This window comes from Physeter macrocephalus, chromosome 5 (genome assembly GCF_002837175.3).
Source record: "Physeter macrocephalus isolate SW-GA chromosome 5, ASM283717v5, whole genome shotgun sequence".
NCBI lineage: Eukaryota > Metazoa > Chordata > Mammalia > Artiodactyla > Physeteridae > Physeter > Physeter macrocephalus.
This window is the reverse complement of record NC_041218.1, coordinates 101,729,049-101,746,428: the sequence shown is the minus strand read 5'-3', so window position 1 is coordinate 101,746,428 and position 17,380 is coordinate 101,729,049.

The window sequence follows — 17,380 nt, the reverse complement described above, 5'->3', positions numbered from 1 at the left end:
AACGCATGTGACATGTCCAGCCCCAGGTGTGACACATGGCAGGTGCTCAAGGATGGAAGAGGAGTAATAAACCCCTGGGACATCGGGAAAAGCACAAGTTAGAATCTGGGGGCATTTCCATTCTTTCACCTTTGGCATCCTTATGGTGGAAGTTTCCAGATTGGAGAAATGAAAGAGAAATTTGGAGGCGTCTGGGCATCAGTGTCGGTCATTTCCAGACGTGCAGCATTTCACTTATTTTCAGAAAGAAGAGGTGGCAAACTTAGATATCAGTGGCTCAGTGGGGTTGTTTTCCGGTGAGTGTGCGACATGCCATTTCACCTGCTGAGATCTCCTTCCTGCCCCATCATCAGAAATTTGCTTGAGGGATGCCCTCACTGCCATCATGAGGGGGACCTGGGGGACCATTTAAAATTGCTTCCTTCCTGCCTGCCTGCCTTCAGCTTAGGGGAAACCCTTCCCGCCGCAGGGAGAAGGCTAATCTAATTCCCACTGGTGAAATTAGCAAGGCTGTCCGGAACCTGGACCATCACAGACAGAGGGAGGCCTGAGGACAGGGTCGTTGGGCCTGTGACTCAGAATCGGTTAGGAGGTGTTTGGAAGGCATGGACCCTGCCCTCGGGCTGTTTGGGGAGCGCCTGCATCCGTCAGACAAGGCGGGACACCTGCTTGCACCCATCTTTCCTAGGGAGCTTCCGGGCCATCCAACATGGTCAAAATAAGGACTAAGGGCTTGGCCACATCTGTTCACCCAGACAGCTGAAAGGCCGGTTGCCAGGGCTGTTCCCTCTTTTTCGGCATATGTGGGTAAAAGGAAACTGCAACGTAGATTTCATGGATAATAGCTTATGTAAGGACACAATGAACGCTCTCTGGCTTAGCGGGGACCTGCAGAGTCTTAGGGGCTCTTCAGCCACCCTGAATGTAAAAGGCCTTGAGAGTCAATTTCATAATTTATTTCCTAAAGTCCGTGAATTCTCTTAGACTTGGCTGACGTCACGTGGCCACAAAGTGGGAGAGCGGAAATTTAAACCCAGTTCACAGATCCCCATTGACTCTGTTTTTCTACTCCACCATGTTGCCTTTTGGAATAAGAAAACGAATTCTCTGAAGGTTTCCAACTTGAGAGGAGGCAGGACGGCAGCCAGGGAGAAAAAGGACCAAGCAGCTGCTGATCTCTAGCCTCTGCTGCATATATGTTCACGTCTCCCCGCTGAGGACAGTGTTTCTGGACGTCGAACATTTTGGGAATCTGTGGACACATCTGGTCACGGAATTCTTAGGCTCCTGGCCCTTGAGGGACACAGCGCCAGCCACGCGGGTTGGCCCAGAAGCGGGGTTGGCCCCCATGCCCGACCTCTAGGCCAGCCTCCGTTTATATAGAAGAGGCCAGTGCTTTGTTCAGCGTCACAGCCCGTTGCAGACTGCGGGGCGCTGGGCTCTTGGCTTGGCCCTCTCTCTGTCGTGATGAGCTGCCCGGGGAAGGACACTGTTGGCCACAGCTGACCAGATGCCTCGGGGCCAAGACTTCACCTCCATCCATTTACCAGGAGGCTTTGAAGTGGCGCCTCCCCCGTGAAATGTTCCCAGACAGTGCACAGCTTACATTCCCCGTGCCACCTGGCAGTGGCAGCTCACACACCCAGAGCCCGCTCTGGAAAGGTAGGACTGCTGATACGGATGTTGGATGGCTGGGGACTGACGGACTAGAAAGCCAGGGTGGCGAGGGGGTCTCGAATAAAGGGCTGTTGGGGATGGGGAGGCAGCGTGTGGAGGGAGGTGATCCCAGGTGTCTGACACGCAGAAAATCAGCACCCACCTGGAACCTGGGCCCCCGAGGGCAGCTCTGGGTGCAGGGGGCACCCACATAACCGGGTTAACGGGATCCACTGTGGGAGAAAGGACGCATTTGAGCAAACCTGCTGGGAGCTGGAGGGAAGTCGTGCAGTTCCATCATCAGGGCAGCGTGAGTGGAGCTGAGAGCACTGGGGCCCGGTGCTGGGCACAGGGCTCCTGTCCGCAGCACACCCTGCGTCTCTCTCTTCTCTTCCCCGCCGCTGTGAGGGAGGGCGTTCAGGGAGTCTGTGCCACGCACTCTGGTGGGGCCGGCAGCTCGCACCTGGTAGGAAGCCGCGAAACCCTTTGCTCCCTAGCTTTTACAGCTAACGCCATGCTCCATGGCCGATTATTTGGGCTGAGTGTGAGTGATGCAGGGGCCAGAAACAGATGTGTCCACCTGGGTGGAAGCTCTGCTCCAAGCCGCGGGACAGCTGCAGGGCTTACTGCTCTGGGAAGCAAAGCCAAACCAACAGGCGGGGTGGGGTGGAGGTGGGGGCATGGACGGGTGGGTAGGGCACCTGTTTCAAATCTGGTGAGTCAGTGGATTTGCTTGAAGGGTCTCTGCAAGGAAAACCAAACAACTCCATAGGAAACTGAGAGAAATCAAAGCTACAGAAAGGAGAACCATTTAGAAACCTGCTGATGAGTTCTGGGCAAAGGTGTCACAATCAATCCAGTGGAACTCTCTGATAAAGGTAAGACAAGAGTAACCGTAGCAATAGCATAAGTACGAGGCCTAGCCAACATTCAGGCCGGCTCGCTATTTGGTCAGGGTCTCAGCACATGGGGTGGGATTCATCTGGTTGACCTTTGAACGCAAACTCTTAAAGCAACATGCCGTGCATCAAGTTCCAAAAAAGCTTTTGTGTGAGATCAACGTGAAACCTGCCTTCCAAATTTAATAGCAGTAGTAGTAGTAGTAGCAGCAGTAAACTATTAATTAGGGGCCAAGTTTAATAATGTAGCAGTACTAAATTTCTCCTTACATGCGGAAGACAACCTATGTGCTGCTTCTGAGGTCAAGACGGAATGCAGAGGATACAGTTTAGACGTAAGACGCTAGAATGTAGGCGACATCCCTGCTGTTGAGGGTGAAGATAGGGAGATGGCCCGAGAGAAGTGGCAGGTCCTCTGTACACAGGGTGGGCTGTGCTTTTCCAGGGGTGCTGGCCATGGGGTCTGCCCTGGGGCCAGACCAGAGTCCAGTCATCACACAGGCCCCCCCAGGGGATCCAGAGATGGGCTGCGGCCCTGGAACACACATACGTAGGGAGGGATGGATGAGGCCCTGGGTTTAAGAATGAGCTAAGATCCCACCTGATGATTGAAACTGAACCACTGCCCCGGGGGGAATTCACAACGATGGGTGTGCGGGCAGGAAACCAGGCCCAGTGGGACCATGTCTTTTAGGCCGGTTCCTGGGTGGGGGGAGGAAAAGTGGAGAGTTACACAGTTCACCCAGAGTGGCAGCCCTCTCACCCCTGTGATTTCCATTCCAGCCACAAATCAGGAGTGGAATGTGAGTGAGTGAAAAGATGAGTCTGTACAGATTTTAGTTCTATAACATGACCCCTTTGCCCTGCCAACCCCAGGCTCTCTCTCCCCATCTCCGTTCCCGTCTTAACCTGTCTCTCCCTCTCTCTGTCTGTCCCTCTCTCTGTCCCGTCCCCCACCCCCTCTCTGTGTCTATGGGATTCTTCTCCGGCCCATGTCCCTCATGGACCGTACCCCAGTCTTTAGCTAGATAGCCCTCTTGCTTCTGGAAGGAAGGGTTCTGGGATTTAAAGTCCTGGACTCTACAGCACACCCACAGATGTTTTGGTTTAAATTTTCTACTAGTTTATGAATTTTTGATTCCTCTTCTTTCTCTGCTGAGAAACAGATGGCAGATGCCTCCCCAAGTGATGAACTTGGTCCCTGCTGCTGCTCGCATGCTCAGGCCATCCTTCCCTCGGGGATGCAGTAAAGGAAGGAAGAGAAGTGATGGAAATGGACGGAGGACCTGGCGGGTCACGGAGGCCTGTGCCGGGCCAGGCCAGGCACACTAGCTGACGGGGCAGAGAGGGGAACGGCTCACCCAGGGCCAGGCACTGAATGTGGGCGGCTGAACCAGAAATCGGGTCTTCTGGCTTCAATCAGACAGTAAACGATTAAACACCGAAACAAATAAGATCATTTCAGATAGTGGCCAGCCCAACAGGGAAAATAAAGCCAGGTGAAGTGACAGGACAAAGGCAGCGAGTGACTCTTTGAGGGGGCGGAATGTGAAGGAGCAGCCTGCGATGAACAGGTGTGGGGAGGGGCGCCGTGCCTCCAGGTGCTGGGGACCGGGGGACCGGGAGAAGCTGGAGGCTGGAGAGCGGCAGGGACCCCTGGTCTGTTCCCAGCTGTGGGCCACGGCACAGAGCCGGAAATGCTCCGTTTTTGTCTTAACGTCAGCTCGCTCTGATGGGGTCTCTGGGCCTCTCGCCCCAGATCCGCTAATACAGTAGAAGCTGGAGATGTAGAAGAATTCCTTCCTCCCAGCCCGGGCAACGTCGGCCGGCCGCAGCACCCTTCCGCCCCTGTCCCGTGTCCTGCCTGCATCTCCGCAGTGGATCCCAGATGGCTCTGGGCACCCTGGAGGATGCTGTGTCTCTCACTGTGCTGGCACCCGTGTAGGCAGATAAGGGGTCTACCTCTTCCATCTACCAGTGCCAGCAGCTCCCAGGCTGTGGTCCACGCCTGGGCGAGGCTCTGTGAATCCTGGGTAACACGAGGGCCGTACATGCCCCAGTGGAAAGACAAGGAAGGACTCCACTAAGTCTGTCCATCCTTGGGTGGTATCCTAGCACTTGCAAGAGGGCCACTGAAGTGCTCTCCCTGAACGTGTGGTCAGTGAGGGCCAGTCCTCGCATGCAAGGTTTTTAAAGATGTTGAGTTTTCCAAACCATCCCATACCCTCCATGGAGGTTGGTGCCCTTGGATTCAGAATGGCTAAGGCTTGAAGACGTTGCTGGCGTTGGTCTTGGTGTTCCCAGCTCCCCCTCGGCGAAGGGCTGGTGACAGAGAAACAGCCTTTGGGGAAAGAAAGAGAGAGACAGAGAGGCAGAGAGGGAGAAGGAGAGAGAGAGAGAGAGAGAGAGAGAGAGAGGGAGAGAACACGCTGAGCTGTGTTCTCCCTCAGAAAGTACCTGGCAAGCCCGGAGGTAGCTGGGGGGCCGATACTTGGAAGCTATAAATAAGGTCCACGTGGACAGGCCCACAGGAATCATGGAGGGAAAGTGGACAGAGTGCTCTTCCCAGGGCAGGTATCCTCCCTTCAGGAAGAATTCAGAGAAACAGCCGTTAGAGAAAGAGAGAGAGAGAGAGAGAGAGAGAGAGGGAGAGAGAGAGAGAGAGAGAGAGAGAGAGAGGGAGAGAACACGCTGAGCTGTGTTCTCCCTCAGAAAGTACCTGGCAAGCCCGGAGGTAGCTGGGGGGCCGATACTTGGAAGCTATAAATAAGGTCCACGTGGACAGGCCCACAGGAATCATGGAGGGAAAGTGGACAGAGTGCTCTTCCCAGGGCAGGTATCCTCCCTTCAGGAAGAATTCAGACTAAGGCTCAGGTGAACGCACACTGTCAGGTCAGACATGCAGGTCACTTGTGGTTTAGCGGTTCAGTACGTCTGACTTAACCTGAGGGAGAGTAGCACAGGTGATGGCAATAACCCCAAGGCCGATCCCTCATGGTCGTGCCGGTAACGCCAATGTCCTTGTCCGTCAAAGCCAAGACCATCCCCTTCTGCAGTGGCCAGAACCCGCCTGTCCACTGCCTGCCCTGCAGCAGGGCCATCTGGCCACACTGCTCGATTCACGCTGCACCTCAGAAGGAAGGACCGTCAGACCCAAAACTAGCAGGTGTGAAAGGAGACAGACAGAAGGGTAGGGGAGGAGACAATGTGTGCTTAGGTCTCCTCTACATCAGGGCCAGCACATCGCGCCCCTGGGCTGCATCCGGTCCCCACCTGCTTTCCTAATTAGAGTTTTATGAGAAGAGCCATGCAACCAAGTCGGCTGCACACAGCCTAGGCTGTCCCCCTCCCCCTCCCCCAGTACTGATGCAGTGGCAGCGGAGTAGACCAGAGCCTGAATGCTTACCATTTTCAGAAAACGTTCACCGTCCCTGGGTTTGAGAACAAAGGGGAACCTTAATAGCAATTGCGCGGGACGCGTGTACAGTGAACCGCTGTCCTGTACAAGATGTGATGATCGGTGCACCCATGAGCCTCCACCTGGCCTATCTGCCATCACCGGGGAGGCTTTCTTAGAGGTACCACGGGAAAGCTGATGTCCACTGCATGGGCTGCAGCTCTGGGGCCCAGGGACCTTTTCTTGTTCTCTTCTCCAAAGTCTGTGGACTCCCAGGCGTGTCCGCGTCTTGTGTCGAGGTGGGCTGCTCAGGGGCAGCGTGCGGGACAGGTCATCACCCGGGCTTCGTCTTCCCAGTGGCCACGTGGAGGAGGAACAGGGGCTGGCTGGAGAGGGGAGTAGAAAGAGTGGGCGGAAGAGACCAGATGAGCCTCTATGTCCCACTGAGGAACTCGGACCTTCTCCCGCAGTGGACGGGAAATCAGAGGGGAGATGAGATTGGATCTCTGTCCTTGTCCCGGGGGTGTCAGCCAGTCCAAGGTCCCAGAGCAGTGGTAGGAATCCAGACGGGTCCCAACCCCACAGCCCTCGTCCCTTTCATGACCCCTCGTCCTTTCCAGGGCGATGATGGAATTTCCTGGGGAGTGTGCTCAAAACGCTGCGTCCCAGGACCCCACCAACCCTCCTGAAACGGACTGTCCAGGGAGGGGCTTGGAAATCTTCATTTTCACGACCTGCTCACGGTTGGGAAAGTTGTGAAGGCTTGTTCTCCACAGCACTGCCCTGGGGAAAGCTCAGGTGATTCTGGAACTCTCGGCGGGGCATCAGACGGTGGCTGAGCCTCATTTATCTGTCTGAACTCTTCTCCAAAGTAACTCATTTGTAGTTGTTTCCCAACACTGCCTTCTTAGAGCCCCAAACAACAGAAACCATTAGCCTCTGGCCCATCCTCTGTCCAGCAGATGGCGGTCTCTGACCAGGAATCTTGTGGCCCCGCCACCATGGGAAACCGCTTCCTATAAAGAGCAGTTTTCCTGGGGATGTTCGAGAAACCCCAAATTAGGCAATGTTATATATTATCCCCTAAGGACGACTTGTCTAATGAAGAGGAAATACTTTCTCTCACACGACTGAATGTGAATATTTCTCTTCGGTTTCTGCCAAATGAACACGATGCCCTTTGATGTCAAATTCCTCACCGATTCATCACTGCACTGCAGTCTCAAGAAGATCATCTCAGGAACATTTTATTCAGTTACCTAAGTGATAAGGTTATCTAAGGCCTGGCTACCCCTGATTCATCCTGATTTTTATCTTGTCATTTTCTAAGAAAATTTTAAAAGGCACTGTGTTTTTGGTTACTGGCACGGCTCTGCCTGGGTCCTCCAGATGGGGGGGCAGGTCCGGTTACTTTCCAGAGAGAAAACAAAGACCTCTGGTGAATATGCTCTCAGCTGCTGAGGACTCTTGGTGGCAGTGGAGGGTGGAGGTGGAGGAGGGACGGGGAGGGGGCGGGGTTGAGGGGGTTTTGGGGCACAGGTGGCTTTTGCCGGTTTCCTTCTCTGGGAAGAGGACAAGCAGAGAGAAGGGGGCTTCTTCTTTTTTTTAAACATCTTTATTGGCGTATAATTGCTTTACAATGGTGTGTTAGTTTCTGCTTTATAACAGAGTGAATCAGCTATACATATGCATATGTCCCCATATCCCCTCCCTCTTGCGTCTCCCCCCCACCCTCCCTATCCTACCTCTCTAGGTCATTGCAAAAAGGATTCTCTCCTTTTTTTTTTTTAAATTTATTTTTGATTTTTTTAAACAAAATTCTTTTGATGGACTTCCTGATACATCTCTGTAATACTTTTTTCCCTACACTTTTTAGTGGCGTACTCATTAACTGTCTCTCCATATGCAGTAGTTTCAGAATATACTTTTTTTAGATAAATAATGTTTTATTTATTTATTTATTTTAACGGCTTTATTGGCGTATAATTGCTTTACAATGGTGTGTTAGTTTCTGCTGTATAACAAAGTGAATCAGTTATACATATACATATGTTCCCATATCTCCTCCCTCTTGCGTCTCCCTCCCCGCCACCCTCCCTATCCCACCCCTCTAGGTGGTCACAAAGCACCGAGCTGATCTCCCTGTGCTATGCGGCTGCTTCCCACTAGCTATCCACCCTACGTTTGGTAGTGTATACATGTCCATGCCACTCTCTCACTTTGTCACAGGAGAAGGGGGCTTTTTCTCAACCCACTGGGCTCTTCCATGGATCATAGGGCTTCCCTTCTCACCCCTCCTGTCCTCCCCCACTCCCCTCCTATCCCCTTCTCCCCTTCTGTCTCTATACTCACTCATGGTCTATTTGTACTCTTCTGTGAGGTTGCAGTGGCAGCCCCGGGACCCGCTGGGCAGGCGGGCTCTGGAACTCTGTAGTAGCAGCAGGGAAGGACCATTTCCGCGCAGAGGTCCCTGGGCGAGGCCCCTGGTTCACATCGACCATTCTCCCCACGGATGGAGAGTACATGTTCTGGTGTCTGTGCTGAGTGAGAGGCACCCCTCCTGAAGAACTGAGTGCAGTGGCGCCAGCCCTGGCAACGCCTGTTTAAAGGCAAATAAACAGCCTGCCTATTTCTCCCGAGCCGCATGGGCTGGGGAAGCAGTGGCCGGCCTGTCCTGCTTCCACACTGGGAGATGTGTGAAGTACTGCTGGGTAGGGGGGTGGTGCCCAAATCCCAGAAGGAGCCTCAGAAGACCCACAGGCACTCTGCCCTCACCCCCAGAGAAATAGGTCAAGTTTTCTATAGACAGTAAGACGCCCTCCGTCTTGGGTCCCAGGCCCTTGTGCCAGCTCTAACCTCGTAACTAAAATGGTCTGAATCCAAGCAACGCACTCAGCCCTCAGCATCCACTCCGCTCTCTTTGTCCAGTCGCTGGTCTTTGAATGTTTCCTGCGTGAGAAACACAACTAGTGGCCTTCCCCACCCGCGGGACCCTGGTGTCTCCGTTCCGTCTTCACGAGACGCATCCTGCTTCTTATGCAAGGATGCAACAGCCAGGGCCATTCCAGCCCGTTCTCTCTCTTTTGTCATTGAGTCTTCTTTCCTCTCAGCTTCTATCGTATTATGCACATTTGCCTTGTCTTCTTGGTCTCTCTTGTGTGTGTGTTTTGTTTTGTGCTGTTGCACTGGTTTCCCTCCCTGGATTAACCCTTCCTCAGGGCAGGGATACCTCTACCCCTGGGACCCCAACTGCGGTGTCTCTGGTTCAGCCTGGGCTGTCCTGGATGGGAGGGGACCTCGGGCTCTGTTCCACGCGAGGTCCCTATCAGTAGTCAGTGAACCTAAACGGCCAAAAAACGCAGGCCTCACTCCCTGAAAACAAAGCCCAGGGGGAGAAGTTGAGCGGGAATAGAGATCGAGAGAGGAAGCTGCTTCTGCTTTGGCCTCCCCCATGCTCTGTGTTTATGAGGGGCGCTCACTCGGGTCCTGGACTGGGCTCTGGACAAGAGTCTGGCTGCATCCTCACGGAGCCCTGGCTGCCCCGACCCTACCGTGTGTGGTCCTTCATCCCAGGACCTGGAAGTCTGCGCGGTGGCCGGTGGAGTGGTCCTGAGTGACTGGGCTCCCCTGGGGGAAAGCTGCTTCCCCGGGGAACCTCAGGCTTCACGGGTAAACAGACACTAACAGATAAAGTGTCTTTTTAAACAGAATAAATAATGCTTTTTGATGCTTAAACTAATTATCAGCAATTCCCGCCCTTAACACGTGTCTGGCCAATGTTTAAACTTCCCAGAGGTCTCATCAGCATTCTGTTCAGTGGGCTTGGGTAAGGTCCACACATTGTGCCGGCCCATGTTTCTCTCATCATTCTAATTTTTGTGTTCACCTTCCCTCTCTTCTTTTTCTTCACAATTTATTTCTTGAAGAAGCTGGATCATTTGTCCTGTGGTCTTTCCCGAGTATTGGAAGTTGCTGCTTTCAGCCCTGTGGTCCAGTTGGCCGCGCTCCTGCCTCCTGTCCGTTCCCACCTGGTGCGGTCAGGTCAGGTTCCTCGCTGGCGGGAGTTCTTGCCAACTGTGTCACTCTGTACCCGCCCTGGCACCGTGGGGAGGAGCAGAATTGCTTCCTAATGTTGGGTGTGATCACAGGTACAGAGGAGCTCACCTGATCCATCCTTTATAAAATGACCCACCAACTGTTTACCTAAGGGTTTGAACAGCCACTAGTAATTATTGTCATATCTATTTCACTAGGAATTTCAAGGCAGTTACAGTCTAAGTCTATTCTTTCTGCACATTTTGGCTTAAATTTTTCAACCGAGGTACAGTTCTGAAGAAAGCAAGATGAATGTGTTTTTCGTTTTTTTAAACAGTTTTCACGAACATGAGTTCTGCTTTCTTTCATTCTCTGTCTTCATGGAGTGACAATGAGAGCTGTGTGTGTATGCGTGTTTTTGAACTCAAGGATTTTCGTATATTTGCTGTAACCATTGCAGTTATCATTTCTTTTGATTCTCAGAGTGTTCCATCCTTGGCCGGTTGGCTACTTTTGACATACCCCGGGACCTCTGAGAGCTTTCCTGCTATTTGGTAGAACAATATGTTGTAGGCTCATCTTGGGCATTTTCCCGCCTCAGACCCAGACTTGGTTATTCTCCAGGAGACGTGACCTGCTTTCAGGACGCAGTGGCATCTTGAGACCTGGTTCAGACACAGTGTGAAGAAATCCTCCTAAGTTGAAGATGTAAGTCTTCTAACAAATACGTGTCAGCATAAACCCAGCAGTCAGAAAGAGGAGTGTAAAAAGGAGAAAAGTAAAAAAAAATATGTCAAAAGAGATATAGCAGCATCTGGGAAAGGAACCGGATGGAGGCTGAGAGGCCTGTGTTTTGGTAAGTTTATACCATGACGGATAAAGCACCTTTCCATAGTTGGGGCTCAGCTTTCTTTCAGGGAAATGGTGTATCCAGGAAGAGTCCCTTCTATTCTAACCTTTCTGAACTTTTCCTCCAGTGCTTTTTAAATAAACGTTATTCTTTAGAACTGTTTTAGATTTATATAAAAATTACAAAAGGTGGAGTGCTATATACCCCGCATCAAGCCTTCCTCATGATGAATATCTTACATTTGTATTGGTACATCTGTCAAATTAATGAACCAATACTGATACATTATTATTAACTACAGTATATACTTTATTCAGATTTCCTTAGTGTTTCTATTCTGGGACCCCATCCCGGACATTACATTACAGACACTGCATTCGGTTGCGGTGTCTGCTGAGGCTCCTCTTGGCTGTGACAGTTTCTTGGACTTTCCCTGTTTTTGGTGACTTTGACAGTTTTGAGGAGTACTGGTCAGGTATTCTGTGGAATGTCCCACAGCTGGAATTTATCTGCTGTTAAAGAACATTGCACAGGTAAAATATCATTTTCAACACGTCATATCAAGGGCACGTGCTCTCCAAATGCTTATTAGTGTTGCTGTTGACCTTGATCACCAACTGTCCAGCACTCCCGTCACTGTCTGTTAAGAAGACTATCCTACCCTTTCTCCCTTGAAATGCCTTTTTTCCTTTATCAAAGACCCGTTGAATATACTTGTGTGGGTCTATTTCTGGACTCTGTATTCTGTTCCATTACTCTATGTGTCTATTCTGTCACGAATACCACACTGTCTTGAGTTTTGTAGCTTTACAGTACCTCCTGAAATAGGATAGTGAGTCTTTCAACTTTGCTCTTTTTCAGTGTTGTGCTGGCTCTTCTTGGTCTTTTGCCTCTCTCTATAAACATCATAACCATTTTACTGATATCTACAAAACAGCTTGCTGGAATTTAGATTGAGATTGCCCTGAATCTATGGAACAAGTGGGAAAGAATTGACATCTTAACAATGTTGAGTCTTGTAACCTGTGGATGCGGATTTTTCTGTATTTATCTTGGATCTTCTTTGGTTTCTTTCACCAGAATTTTGTAGTGTTCCACATATAAATCCCGTACATATTTTGTTAGGTTTATACCAACATATTTCTTTTTTGTTGTTGCTGTTGTAAATGGTACTGTTTTGTGATTTTCAAATTTTAATTATTCATTTTTGGCATACAGGAAATCAATTAACTTTTGTATATTAAACTCGTATTGACTTTGTTATTATTAGTTACTGGAGTTCTTTTGTCAATCCTTTGGGATTTTCTATATAGACAATTATATCCTCTATGAACAAAGACAGTTTAAATTTTTCCTTCCTGATCTTATAGCTTTCGTTTCCCTTTCTTATTTGCATTAGCTAGGACTTCCAGTATGATGTTGAATAAGAATGGGGAGAGGGAACACGCTTCCCTTGTTTCTTATCTTAGGGGGAAATCATTTAGTTTTTCACCACGAGGTATGATGTTGGCTGTAGGGTATTTTTACATGTTCTGTATCAAGTTGAGAAAGTTCCCTTCTATTCCTGGCAGAGAGTCTGTATTATGAATGAGAGTTGAATTTTGTCAAGTGCTTTTGCTGCATGAAATGATAAGATTATATCATTTTTCATCTTTAGCCTGTTTATGGGGTGGATTACACAGACTGATTTTATATTGAACTAGCCTTCTATATCTAAAATAAATCCACTTGGTTGTGGTGTATAACTATTTTTACACATTGTTGGATTCAACTTGCTAATATTTTGATGAGGATTTTTGCATCTATGCATATGAGAGACATTTGGTCTATAGTTTCCCATTCTTGATATGTCTTCATTTGGTTTTGGTATTAGGATAATGCTGCCATCATAGGGCAAGTTACGAAGTACGCCCTCTGCTTCTACTTTCTAGATGTGATTGTGGAGAACTGGTGTGATTTCATCCTTAAATGTTTGGTAGAATTTACCTGTGCAGTTACCTGGGCCTGGTGTTCATTTTGTTTTGGAAGGTTATTAATTATTGATTGACTCAGTTTCTTTAGTAGATATAGGCCTATTCAGAATATCACTGTGTAAGTTTTGGTTGTTGTGTCTTTCAAGGAATTGGCCTATTTCATCTAAGTTATCAAGTAACAAAGTTGTTTATAGTATTCCTTTGTTACCTTTTGGATGCTCATGGGATCAATAGCAATGATCCCTAATTGATTTCTGATATTGATCATTTGTATGTTACCTCGCTCTCTCTTTTCTTTTTGGTTAAGCTGGATGGAAATTGATCACTTTCAGTGATCAAAGAACCAGCTTTTGATTTCATTGTTTTTTCCCTATTATTTTCCTGTTTTCATTTTCAGTTATACCTTTGGAAATTTTATTGTTTTCTTCTACTTGCTTTAGGCTTAAATTGCTCTTCTTTAATTTCCTAATGCGAAAGCTTAGATTATTGATTGCAGATCTTTTTTCTTTTCTAATATATGCATGCATTGCTCTACATTTCCCTCTAAGCACTGGTCTGCTGCCTCCCACAAATTTCGATAATGAAAAAAATTGTTATTTAGTTCAAAATATTTTAAATTTCTCTTGAGACATTCTTTGATCCATGTGTTATTTAGATGTATGTTTTATATCGAAATATCTGAGTATTTTACAGCTCTCTTTCTCTTATAGAGTTCTAGTTTAATTCAATTGCGGTTAAGAACATATTTGGTATAATTTTTATTCTTTTAAATTTGTTAAAGTGTGTTTTATGATCCAGTGGTGGTTCTTCTTGGTTAATGTTCCCCATCAGCTTGAGAAGACTGTGTTTTCTGCTGCTGGCTGGACTGGTCTATAAATGTCAGTTAAATCAGTTGATTAATAGTGCTGTTTGGGTAAACTACATCCTTAGTGATAGTCTGCCTGTTTGATCTACCAGTTGCTGAAAGAGGGTGTTAAAATCTACAAACATAATGGTATATTAATCTATTTCTCTTTTCAGTTCTATCAGTTTTAGCTCATGTATTCTGAGGCTGTGTTGTTAGGCACTTTGATGTTTAGGATTTTTATGTCTTCTTGGAGAATTGACCCCTTTTATCATTTGGGTAAAACCCTCCTTTATCCATGATAATTTTTTTTTTGTTTTGAAGTCTGCGTTGTCTGAAATTAATATAACTGCCCCAGATTCCTTTTGTTTAGGGTTAGCATGCTTTATTTTTCCTCTGTCATTTTCCTTTTAACCTTTCTGAGTCTTTATATTGACATGGATTTCTTGTAGTCACATCAAGTTAGGTCTTGGTTTTTTTCATCTGTTCTGACGATCTGTCTTTTAATTGTTATATTAAAATTTTTCTTAGATTATTGATATAGTTGGATTAATATAGATCATATTTGTTTACTGTTTTCATTGCACTTGTTCTTTTCTTTTAAAATCACCTCTTTCTCTGGTTTTAATTGAGCATTTTCTATAAATCCATTTTATTTATTGTACTAGTGTATCACTTATACTTCTTTATAAACTTTTAAACTATTTTCTTAGAGTTTGCAATATACATTTTAAATTAATCTAATTCCCCTCTTGAAATAACAGTATCCCATTTCTTATGTAGTGCAGGTACCTCATAACAGAATATTCCCAGTTCCTCCCTCCTGCTCTTTACGCCATGGCTGTCACACATTTCATTTATCCAATTGCCTATAATCACCTGATACATTGTCACTATTATTACTTTAAACATTTATTTCTTAATTCAGTTAAGAACAGGAGAAATTAAATGCTTTGTTTACCTCCATGTTTTCCTTCTTTGATGCGCTTTCTTGATGTAAATCAGAGTTTCTGACCTGGAGCGCTATCTTTCTGCCTGAAGAATTGCCTTGAGCGTTTCTTATAGGGAAGGTCTGTTGGCAGTGAATTTTGGTTTGTCTGAGAGTCTTTATTTATCCTTTGTTTTGGAAGAATAATTTCACCAACCTAGAATTCTAAAGGTTGGTGTTTTCTCCTTTCAATATTTTAAATATTCTACTCCATTCTCTGCTTGCTTACGTGATTTCTGAAAAGTCCACTGAAATTCTTATCCTTATTCCTCTATTAGTATCGTGTTTCCTTCTCTGGTTTCTTTCAAGATTTTCTCTGTCTTTGGTATTCTGCAGTTCCAATATGAAATGCTTAGATGTCAATTTTTAAATATCTATTCTACTCATTGTTCTCTGAGCTTCCTGGATATGTGGTTTGGAGTCAGTCATTAATTTTGGAAGATTCTCAGTCATTACTGCTTCAAATTTTCTTCTGATCCATTTTCTCTTCTTTTTCCTTCTGGTATTCGAATTACGCATATGTCATACATTTTGAAATTGCCCCAAAGTTCCTGGATGTTCTGTATTTTTTCCTTTTTTTTTTTCTCTTTGCATTTTAATTTAGGAAGTTTCTATTGAACTGTCTTTAAGAGTACTGCTTTTTGGCCATGTCCAGTGAATTGATGAGCCCCATCAAAACATTCTTAATTTGTTATGGTCTTTTTAATTTCTAGAAATTTCTTTTAATTCTTCTTTAGAATTTCTGTCTCTCTGCTGCCATTACTCATTTGCTGTGTGTTGTCCACTTTTCTATGAGAGCACTTAATATATTGACCATAGTTAATTTAAGTTCTCTGTGTGATAATTCCCAAACCTGTGTCTTACCCGAGTCTGATTCTAAAGTTTACTTTGTCGCTTCAGGATGTGTTTTTTCTTGTCTTTTTCATGCTTTGTATTTGTCTTGTTGAAAAGCAAACATGACGTATTGGCTAATCAGAAATGAGGTAAGTAGACTGTAATCCACTGTGACTTTATTGGATACCTGTTGCTGTGCCCCTAGCATTTCATATCAGACAAAATCCTGACAACTGGAGATAAGAAAGAGATCACTCTAGCTCTGCATGACGACATCAAGTGGAAAAGGGAAGAAGCACCACAAGAGTGTCAGGGCAGAGAATCGGGAGTCAAAATTTGCCCAATTCCAGCAGAGCTCTGTCCTCTGCTCCTTGGTTTTTCAAAGGCACATGCTTATGAACTCAAAGGACAACTTAATTGTGCTTGGAGAGAACCGCCTATCTGATATCCCAATGTTTAAAGAAATGTATCCGCTTATGTTGCATATGAGTTTCAATCCACAAATTCTGGTGTGCGACGAATGTAACGTATTTTTGCATCCTTGAACACAATTTCTATTCTGAGTCCTTTAATTTCTGAACCTTAATGTTTGACAACACAGGATGTCCTCACCCTCCTCTTTACTTCCCAGGGGATGCCCCGGGCTCAAGGTACGATTTTTAGTAGAGATGATCTGGGCTGGTAGCCAGGGAGGGATTCTTAATTCTGCCTATTGTTTGACTGTGGTTGCACATTGTCACGACTGTGTTCTTTAGAGTTCATGACCCTTTTCTCATCTCCGGTTCTGAACATCTTCTGGATTTGGCTAAACTTTCTTACATTTCCATGCTATTTTGGGGGCAGACAGGAAACCATTTACGTTTCTGAAATAATTGGTGGCTAGAAGTAGTGCCAGACTATTCTAAGCGGCTGCTCCCTTGCTAGGCTGGAGTGTGGGATGAATTGTCAAGGTTCTGCCCTCGGGCTTCCCAGACCTTTCCAGCTCCTTCTTGTCTCATCCTAGTCCTGCCTTGATGTGGACTCGGGCTCAGCCCCCAAGTCAATTATGCCGAAATAGTCGAGCCTCCTGTGCCCTTTCTTCCTCATCTCTTTCACCCTCCCACAACTTGGGGAATATTTTTCCTATTCTGGAGGGCAGGTCCCCTATTTTTTGACTTTTGAGAATTGTCTCTTTTGTGTTCTGTGCTCTGCTATGAAAACGCTTCTAGGGCACAAAAATATATCATCTTCTAAGTCGAATGTCAAAAGGGGAAAGAAGGAAACGTCAGGAATAAAATATGCTTCTGTGAATATAGCAAAACCTTATTCCACCATATTTGTCATGCAGATTGCTACACCTCTGAAAGAGGGGCTGTTGTTTTGCTCTACAGATGATAAGAGCATCCAAATGCCCAGTTGCCATTCAATGACTGCAACAGAGAACCCTGGAGGCCCAGAGCAGTGAGCCACAAGGAAAACAATTTAGATTGCAAGGATGTTTTTGAATTTCCTTTTATGATTCATTATTTCTCTTGTTGAGATATGTGTGGAAAGCTGTTGTAAGTAGAGAACAACAGAAAGGTCTGAGAAATGTTTAAACCTCCACAAAAATGATGTGGTGAAAGTTTGGACCAAGGAGAAATGGCTCACTCTGGGTTGTGAAGTAGAATGGACTAGCAACAGGCAGAACCATGGTTCAACTGAGAATGGATTCCATTCCTATGGGACCGCGGGGCCCCAGGGGCTCTGCCAGGCTCTTCACTTAAAGGTGATAAAACTAAACACTTTACTGTGCACTGGCACTTGGCTGAATGCTTCACAGGGGTTTATTTATTTATTCTTCACAACCTGAGAGGGGTGACACAAATGGCCAGACATCACAGAGCAAGGCAGCGCTGGCTTCAGCCCAGGTCTTCCTGATTCCC